Here is a 10,276-nt window from a genome sequence, read left to right as displayed (position 1 = left end):
CAAAGCAGCCAGCCTCCCACCAGGCTCTCAGGTCCTAGATGATCATGCTCACCACTCCAGCCGGATGTCTAGCTTGTATTGCTTCCAATTTGGTTAAATTACATCTGCTTAGCTTACACATTATACCTTTGAATATGACATGCCTTTCTGTTTTTGGTACATACTAGTACATCTGTGTATTAACCATGTTCTTACATCAAACTAATGTTCTTGTGTATCCCTCATCAATCACTTATGACGAGGCAGGCAGGCAAGAGCACTACTCCTCATTTAAAGAATGCAGCATCAGCCTCCCGACATGATTCTCAAGAAACAGAAATGCTAGATGAAGATAGTGAACGTAGCTCTGTAGTTGATTACATCATTTCCTCTACACTAGCATTGCAGGTGCTTGCTCTAACTTGGCAGTGTGATATGTGGTTGCATGTTGCATATGGTGTCTAGATTGTAATTCTTCCAATCTGGTTAAACTGCATATGCTAGTCTGCTTAGCTTATACATTATACCTGTTAATGTGACATGCCTTCCTGTATTTAGTACATAGTACATCTGTCTATTAAGCATGTCCTTACATAAAACTATTGTTTTTCTTTTATCCCGCATCAATCAACATGACGAGACACCTTTAGTATATGAAGTGCGATATTAGTTGCATCTTTCATATGATTTATAGCATGCGCTGCTTCTAATTTGTTGAAATTCCATTTATGATGGGACGCTTTTAACTTGGCAGAGTCATATTGGTTGCATCTTTCATGTGGTGTCTAGCTTGCATTGCTTCTTATTTGCTGGAATGGTTTCTGCTTAATTTACACAAACGGTTGTGAACATGCCATGCCATCCTGTTTTTCGTACATATTCCATCCTGGTATCATGTGTTTGCCTTACATCAAAGTAGTGATTGTCAGTATCATGCATGAATGAGTTCTGAAGAGAAAATTTTATTTCTTTTTCTTGTTGGTTTTACTTGACAATTCAAAATCAATAAAGCGGAAGGAAGTTAGCAAGGCAGCGGATAAAGGCGCTCCTTCCGAATGGAGGGCCTCTACAGTTTCTACTCCTCCACACCCCAAGATGATTTCCAAGACAACACATGCATAGACACTCAACAAAGCTGTGTTTATGATGAGAACGTCTCCCCTAGTGCAGCATCACCGGTGCTCCCTCTAACTTGGCACTGTTATATGTGGTTGCATGTTATGTGTGATATCTAGCTTGTATTACTTCTAATTTTGTTGAATTCCATCTGCTTACTTTACACATTATACTTGAATAAGACACGTGTTCCTGTTTCTAGAACATACAATATCTGTCTATCACACCATGTTCTTACATCAAATTACTACTGTTGTGTAACCTACAACAATCACTTATCATAAGACACGTTTGACTTCGGAGTGTGATATAGGTTACATCTCACATTCTTTTCTAGCTTGTACTACTAATTTGTTGAAATGGCACTTATGACGAGACAGTTTTAACTTGGTAGAGTGATATTCGTTGCATCTTTCATATGGTGTCTAGCTTTCATTGCTTCTAATTTGTTGAAATGCCTTCTCCTTAGTTTACACATCATAAGCTGTGAATATGCAATGCTGTGAATATGAAATGGCACTAATGACGAGAGACCTCTAACATGGTAGTGTGATGTTGTTTTCATCTTGCATATGATTTATTTCTTGTGCTGCTTCACATTTGTTTAAACGCCATTTATGATGAGACACTATTAACTTGGCAGAGCGATATTTGTAGCATCTTTCATATGGTGTCTACCTTCCATTGCATTGCTTCTAATTTGGTGAAACGTCTTCTTCTTAGTATACACATCATAGTTCTGGTTATCTCTTCCGTCCTATTTTTCATACATATTACATCCTCCTATCATGTGGTTGTCTAACATCAAAGTTCAGTTTGTCTGCATCACGCATCAATTTGTTTTGAAGAACTAAATTGTTATTCATTTTTCTTGTCGGCTTGACTTAACATGGCACAGAGAAAGATGAAGAAACACAGAATGGCAGGGATGAGAAGCGGATGAATCCTGCAGATTCTGCTGGTACTGATGGTGCAATAGAAGGTCAAAGTCCAGCAGAAAATTCTACAAACACGGCATCCCATGCTACACGAGTTGCAAAAAAAGACAAACAGAAACAAGTAGCTGCCACCAAACAAGCAGAGACAGCCCTAGCTCTTGCAACACCTACCACAGTACTACCAGCTGCACGACGTACTCGTGCGTTAACTGAGCTAGCAGCACGTTCCCAAGCTCCCTTGCCACCTGACACTACTTCCCAAGCACTCTTGACACATGACGAGTTGGCAATATCAGATGAACCTTGTGAGCTTCAACAGCAAGAAGGTAGTTGCTGGAGTCAAGTTATAGTTGCATGCTTCTTTATATGTAGTCTCACAGTTTGATGTACACTAACACTTCCTATGTTTGTTGTTGGACTAGCACCTAGGCGCAAGAGGAAACAAACATCAGGGATAATGCTCGATAGGTTAACTAAATCTAGACGAGGAAGAATGGAGATCCATTTTGAGGCAGGTTTAAGAAGGCCACGTGATGCTACAGAGTCAACCAAGTTAGTATCAGAGGCAGCGGTTGCTGTTAGGTGTCATGTACGTATCCTCCCAACATGGATTCAGTACAGGAATGACAAAGACGAAACCCAGTTCAACACCTTCCTCGACCATTTATCTATAAGTATGGTTATGTATGGAAACTAGTAATATCGTCTTGCTCTGTCCAATACTTTCTAGGTTGCTGATAATGAGACTCCCATAATTTTCAACAGATGAGGTTCAAGTTGGATAGCCAAGATGATGCAACCAGACAAGCTTGCACCCATGTTTTCAAGTCTGCTCTACGACAGTATCGGTATAACTTGAGGAAAACTCAATTTGAAGGCAAGGCTAACAGTGAACTTGCCCAAACATCTCTAGTGGAAAATATATCTGACGAAGACTGGAGAGGCCTCGTTAAACACTGGTCTGATCCGAAGTATCAGGTACATTATATATATGTCATCAGATCACATGTTGAAGTCCTATTTACGCATGTGCCACACAAATCTATCTTCTTGTAGGTGAATTGTTCAAAGAACAAGGCCAACCATACGAAAGTGAAATTCCAACAGACGACAGGATCTCGTAGCTATATTGCACACTGCGAGGCTCTTGTAATTAGCTGCTGTTTCACTCTTTTCGCTGTACCATATTATCAGATCTATATTGAATTGTTCTAAATGCAGAGGAAAGCTCGCAAGGACCAAAAAGTACCTGAACCAAATGCTGTGGAAATCTTCAAGGACTGTCACACCAGCAAGAAGAAGGGCATGACTACACCAGTCAAAGCCGCTATTGTAAGTCCTTAATCCTCATGCCTTTTAACTACTACTTACTATGACTTGCGCCTTGAACTACATGGTTTGCAGCCAATGTCTATTACTCTTTTAAATTTTATACACAATTATCTTAGTGTATCATTGCACCTTACAAGGTTTAAAAGAGAGGAGTGATGTTCCTTTGATCTTGACCCGTAATCTAGTTCCATGCTGGGCTTGCCCACACAACGTTACAATTGCCTGTTTATCTGTCCTTAGTTGTTTTGTGATATGAATGATGTCATACTATGCTTACCGTATTATAAACTTCATCTCTTTATCCTTAGCCCTCAATACAATGTGAAGAAATAGACAATACATTAGCGATGGTACATGGTCATATGTTTGGAACCTGATTTTATTATGTACTTTGCAATAAAATTCAACTAATATTTTACATGGGTTCACCAGAATAAGTTCTGTATATAGACCAAAGCTATTTTGTTTGGTTTTGCTGCCTCCTTAATATCTTCTGTTTTGGTACTACTAATGTAAAACCTCAAATTTTCAGTGAGCTATGGAAAAAATGGTGGAACCGCCACCTTCTGAAGGTGGCGAGGCAACTATAACTACAATGTCAGCTCTTGCTGTAGTGGGTCAGTACCTGTCGACTAACATTGCCAAAAGCACATTCCTGCGTAATACTGGGTTGGTTGTTAAGGCAATATCATCCAAACTGCCTCATGATCAAGATATGCAAGCTCAAAGCAATGTTGTATCTGCGCTCTAGACACAAGTCCATTCCCTAACAGAGACCCTTTGTGAAACAAGGAGAAACATTGCTCAATGTCGTCAAGATATGCATGGTTTTGAAACCAGACTATCAGACATTTGCTATGTTGTTCAGGAGCCTAGGGGAAATGAAGGCGAGGGTTATGGTGCTCCATCGGACAATACAGCATGAAAACGTAACAGTCAGGTCAAATGAACTGAGCTTCTGAACTTCTGGTGGTGCATTTATCTGCTAGACTGTTAAGTTTTATGCCAACCTTCCTTTTGTTATATAGTTGTAATTTGTTTTGGTGCGATACAAAATTTATTCTTAACGTTCAGCCACCGGCTGAAGAAAATAGCAAGCCATTTTTGTATAGTGTAGGGTGTTCCCTATATTTGCACTGGTGGCGATCTTTGATGCCGAGTGGATGTAATCTGTGTAATCGCCTTAATAGCCTAGCGTTAGTTTCGGCCTTATTTACTTCCTAGTCTTCTTTTTCCCTGGTTTGCTAGTGGCCGCAACTACCATGGGCCATATACGGGCCGTAGGATCCATGGGTCTCCTACGGGCCGTCGATAAATGGGCCTGTAATCGGTGGGCCTCGGGCCGTCGGATAAATGGGTCTACATGGGCCGTAATCGGGCGTAATTGGTATCGGCCCAGCGCGGTAACAGGCCGTTAACAGGCCGTAGGACAGCAAAGGCTTAATTCTGTCATAGGCATAACGAGTCGTTAATGTGCCAGAATATAGGACGGGCTGGAAACGGCGCAATGGGTTAACAGACCAGAAACGGGCCGACTCTTGCCATGGGCCGAATTTGGCCCATTAGGGTAACATGCCAGTAACGGGCCGACTCTTGCCATGGGCCGAATTTGGCCCATTAGGGGAAGAGGCCAGTAACAGGCCGACTCTTGCCATGGGCCGAATTTGGCCCATTAGGGGAACAGGCCAGTAACGGGCCGGAAGTAATCGAGGGCCGAAAAGGAGCCCAAGAACGTATGGGCCGTCAATAGGCCGAAAGCTAACATGGGCTGGAAACGACCCATGTAAATCATGGGCCATTAATGGGTATAAAGAAAATTACTGTTCATTATGGGCTAGAGTCACCGTGGGCCTGTAAAGGGCCGAAAGATATGAAGGCCTCATATGGGCCAAAAGACGTCATGGGCCATACATGGGCCGAAAGTGAAATGGGCTAGTATTATATTCGACGGCCCACATGACATTGTTGGGCCGATTTCCTTTAGGGCCTTAAGGGCCGTGAGTTAATGGGCCGTAAAATGGGCTATTTGCGAAGAGACCATTAACAGGCTTTTCATGGGCTAGCCCGTTAACTTTTGACCAAGTCAAACGGGCCGGCTTTGTAAGCTAAATGGGCCACTGTTGGGCCGTGCCATGTGTTGACATATCATAGGCGCCTATCTGACCCACTAACGAGCTCACATGTGTTTCGTCCAGCCAATAAGAATTTTACATGTGGAAATTTCCCATTGGTCGGGGCTGTTAACGGGTTATCTGATCCAAAACCCGACCCGATAGCTTAACGGCATTCCGTTACGGTGGATGCCATGTGTCGGTCACCCTTGACGAAAGCACTTATGTGACACGCGATTTATCATCATGTAAGTGGACACTTCCGTGATGATAATTTTGGTAATGTCATGGAACACTTTTACGACAGCACAGGTATGACTATCTTGATTCTGTCATAAATTTGTCATGGATGTACATGCATGACAAAAAACACGACCTACTGTGACCAACACGTATCATTACGGAAGTGTATTTTTTTGTAGTGCAATAACATGTATATCACATATACCTTTGTTCACCTTGCCATCCTTGTTATCCGCCAAATACTTGGGGTAGTTCCGCTTCCAGTGACCAGTCTGCTTGCAGTAGAAGCACTCAGTCTCAGGCTTAGGTCCAGACTTGGGTTTCTTCTCTTGAGCAGCAACTTGCTTGCTGTTCTTCTTGAAGTTCCCCATCTTCTTTCCTTTGCCCTTTTTCTTGAAACTGGTGGTCTTATTAACCATCAACACTTGATGTTCCTTCTTGATTTCTACCTCCGCAGCTTTTAGCATTGCGAAGAGCTCGAGAATCGTCTTATCCATCCCTTTCATGTTAGTTCATCAGGAAGCTCTTGTAGCTTGGTGGCAGTGATTGAAGAATTCTGTCAATGACGCTATCATCCGGAAGATTAACTCCCAGTTGAACCAAGTCATTGTTATACCAAGACATTCTGAGTATATCCTCACTGACAGAACTATTCTCCTCCATCTTGCAGCTGTAGAACTTATTGGAAACTTCATATCTCTCAATCCGGGCATTTGCTTGAAACACTACAAGAAATATGTCAACTTGTGACCACCACTATTGGTCACTGAATGGTCACAAATTTCCATTTATGACCTTTTTGTGACCAAAAACATAAGGTCAAAAGCTGGCCGTCGTAAACTGACTATAGCGACCTTTCTTCTGGAATGGTCATAGACGTTTATGACCAAAATATTCCTATTGTGGCGTTTTGGTCACTAGCAACCTCCCCAGGCCACGTAGGCATCCAGCGTGGCAAGCTGATGTGGCACAAGATTCAGCCCGGTCCGATTCGGCATTTTACATGGGCCGAGCCCATTAATTTAGCCTATTTGTGTTTTTTCCATCAAATTTTGATTGGGTTCATGGGCCAAGCCCATTATTGTAGCCTTTTTTATTGTTGGGCCGTGGCCTTCTTACCATCAATTGATTTTCTATGTTTGAATCATTTATTTTAGAGCTGGTCCCACTAGTCAGATGGTGGTCCCACATGTCAAAAATTTCAGAATTTCTCAGATTATATTCATAAGTGGGACATAAATTGGTCCCGCTGGTCATGTTTCCATTTCACATATTTTTAACATACACAATCACTATTTCAAATAGGACAGGACAAATATAATTCATCAAATAACACTACATTAGTCTTTTCCAATCTGTTACAATATTACAATTTACAGTCAGACAGATCAAAAACTCTTTGCTAAATAGGGCTTCACAGCTTGCTTGGCTTCACGGCTTCACACTCCAGAAAGAATAGGCAGGGAGCTCCTGTAAGAGAGTGAACATAAAGCAGCATTAGATTGTACTGCTGGTGAGACCAGAACCAAACAACTTGAATGGCAACACTAATGTAAGCAGTAGAGCAGATCCAAGATGTGATAAATGTTTAGCAAAATTGTTCATGGGAGTAACCTTAGTCGTTCAAAATCAGAGTTGAAAATGCAAGGAAATTAAGTTACATAAGACAATTAGGTATTCTATGTACGCAGCATTGTCAACAACAAATACAATTCTCAATAGCGACAAAATTCATTTTCTTTACATCCTTAATCCGACCAAACCATAAGCTTTCTGGTTATTAAATACTTTGAGTTTCCTTGATGGTAATAGCTAGTAAATGGCATGGTGAGGTAACAGCCATGATCATGATCAAAAGAAGTGATCATTGGTAGTTAAGACAACACATTCGGAAATGATCATGGTAGAAGTCAGAGAAGACAAGTGAAACAAGATTGCAAAACAGAAGGCAAAGGAAAATTTTGGATAGAGAAATCAAACAGAAAACTAGTACAAAACATGGTCCTGTCATATTGCTGCAATTTATTCAAGAACACCAGACTTAGAAATTGCATCAAGCAATTCATAAGAAAACAAGAACGTGAGCGCATTTCACAAGACAACGGTTAATCGAAGGTAAGAAATCATCAGACTTTAAACTACGAATCACAGGAAGGTAACTCCTGTCATGTTGTTGCAGTTTCTCATCATCACTTGAACCACAAATGAAATCGGGCAACACTTTAGATTGGAACTACAAATGGTAAGTATCTTTGTTGTGGAGATAGTTCAATTTATAAACTCGTTCAAGAAAAATTATATTGTTGTGAAGATAGTAGGACTTCCTTCAGTATGTGGACATCATAGAAAGCCACAAACATATCAGGGTGTTGAGGTATCATCAGAGACTTAAATACTAAGAATCAAAGCAGCATAGCTCCATCATATTGTTGATGGTTTATTCCTCATCACTTGACCCTCAAACATATAAGCATGCATGGACAGCAAGAAAAAGGCTATAACAATTTATAGTTTGGCAACTATCGGTATGAAATGCAAACATTATTGCTCAGAATATGAAATATCTTCTCATCAATGCCAAATGGCATCTCTAAAGTCTGACATACGTTGTAGATTTCATGATTCACCACAGCATTTTGCAAACCAAGCAAGTAGGCATATAGCAGGAACAGAGGGAATATCTGCTACTATCCCAACATGTACGTATATGCATGTGTGCTTGCTTGACCGGCGCATGCATCACTGTAGCAGCCAAGCAAGTAGGCATCGTTGATGTCTACTCACAACTTTCCTCGCACCAGAGAAAGAGTCAAAACAAAGAATATTATACCATAATATGACACCAGACCACATATTAGTAACTTTAAATCAGAAAGTATATCCACATCACCATAAAATAGTCCCAGACCATCACAAAGAAGCCAAATGCTATTAACTGATGATTAGTAGACACAGACATGATTCAGCCACATAATGGCTACCACAAGCAAACGTGACAACTGTGTAAGCAAGCTGCTAGTGTACAAAAGGTGATTGAAATCCTGCTGTTTAGTACATATACATGGTAGGCTACTGCTGCCAGTGTTCTAAACCAACAGAGCATAATATGGGAGCAGAAAATAGGGCGCTAGGGCTAGAAGATGGAGCCGACTCACCGGAGAGCTTGTGGTCGCCGCAATACACAGCCGGCGTCACGCCGGTCGCCTCTGGCTCCTGCCCCCCGCTGCCGTTCTTCTTCAGATTCTTGTACACGTCCTCTGCACATGGGTTAAGCAGAAACCAATCAGTGGCAGACACGAGTGAAGCTACCAAGACAATATAAAATTTATATAATCAGTTCCACTGCTCGACTTTTGCAATAGTTTAGAAAAGAACAATGAGTTTTCAGTAAAGAGGAATATGTTTAAATTTAGGGGCACTTCTATTTTTCTTGTCATAAGAAGTGGCTAGAGCCTTTTCTTTTTGGTTAAGGTGCCGATGGTATGCACACTTGTATTTACAAGAACTACAGTTGGGCGTTTTGTATGAGCAAGGAAAGCATAGGTGATTTTTTTTAAGATCCACAAACCCAGGCACAACAAGTTTGTTTTTATGTGCTGTAAAAATAAGGAAAAGGAGCTAATATAGAAACTGAAAGTTCCCACAATTTATCTTTTTTTGTATAGCCACACAATCAAACATGCTGTTTCGCAGAACATTACAAGTGCACCTAATAATCCACAATCAACATCAGATTTCACAAGAGATCTACAAGTACATCTGATACAAAGGTATTTTCTGGTCAGGAACTCAATTCTGGAAGTTTGGAATAAGTAGCCGATAATAATTTCATTCAGCAGGCACCAAACAATGAATCAACACTTAGACAGACTACTTTCAAAATGGAATAATGCCCAACTGTTCCAGCAATGAATCAACACTTAAGACTACTTTCAAAATGGATCAATGCCCAACTGTTACAGCAATGAATCATCAACATGCAAGGCCTTGACTGCTAATAGCTAACATGACTGATAAGACTAATTCAGGTATCCTAAACACAACAATTCCCTTACCAGATCGGTCTGTTTAAAAACCGCGATATCGCTTCCGTATGCAGCAAAGGTGTATTCCTTGAAGGACGCGAGAGCGCGGATCTTCTTGGGAAGTTGAGGTCCTTAAATTGCAATGAAAATTCACGCACCATGAGCGGGAGAGCTAAAAAAACACTGAACATAAGAAACCGAGGTACTGAATAGCAGGCTCACTGGCAAGGACCAAAATGAGCTTGGCACACTGCACAACAAGAATAGAAAACAGCATGATCAGTTATATCGCAAAATGGAAGTTGGCTGCATCAGAGTTATATGTAAAGCACTGATCCAAAGTAGGTACTGCTTCCATGCCCTGCGGGAGGGAGAGAGGGAGATAATAAGTTACCTGATCCAAAGCTCCTGGTGCTCCTCGGTGCCATCGTTGTCGAGGACGAGCGGATCCGGAGGCGTTGCTGTCGAAGAGGAGGGGGTCCGGTGGCGGCCTTGTCGGAGAGGCGAGCATCCACTGGCGGAGAGGAGCTGA

The 10,276-nt window shown here is 41.4% G+C and overlaps 2 non-coding genes and 1 pseudogene across 2 annotated transcripts; all 3 read right to left on the bottom strand.

Annotated features, from left to right (window-relative positions):
- Window positions 1–7,840: 7,840 nt before the first annotated feature.
- LOC125517735 (small nucleolar RNA Z199) lies at window positions 7,841–7,919 on the bottom strand (annotated as a pseudogene).
- Window positions 7,920–8,092: 173 nt separating this feature from the next.
- LOC125517731 (small nucleolar RNA Z199) lies at window positions 8,093–8,177 on the bottom strand. The gene has a single exon (XR_007287773.1). It is a non-coding gene; the product is annotated as a small nucleolar RNA Z199 (small nucleolar RNA).
- Window positions 8,178–8,260: 83 nt separating this feature from the next.
- LOC125517747 (small nucleolar RNA R64/Z200 family) lies at window positions 8,261–8,357 on the bottom strand. Its single transcript, XR_007287782.1, has one exon. It is a non-coding gene; the product is annotated as a small nucleolar RNA R64/Z200 family (small nucleolar RNA).
- Window positions 8,358–10,276: the final 1,919 nt, after the last annotated feature.

The sequence above is a fragment of the Triticum urartu genome, chromosome 6A (assembly GCF_056163025.1).
Source record: "Triticum urartu cultivar PI428250 chromosome 6A, HENAU_Tu73, whole genome shotgun sequence".
Classification (NCBI taxonomy): domain Eukaryota; kingdom Viridiplantae; phylum Streptophyta; class Magnoliopsida; order Poales; family Poaceae; genus Triticum; species Triticum urartu.
Note: the sequence above shows the minus strand (reverse complement) of the source record. Positions and strands in the feature narration are given on the sequence as shown.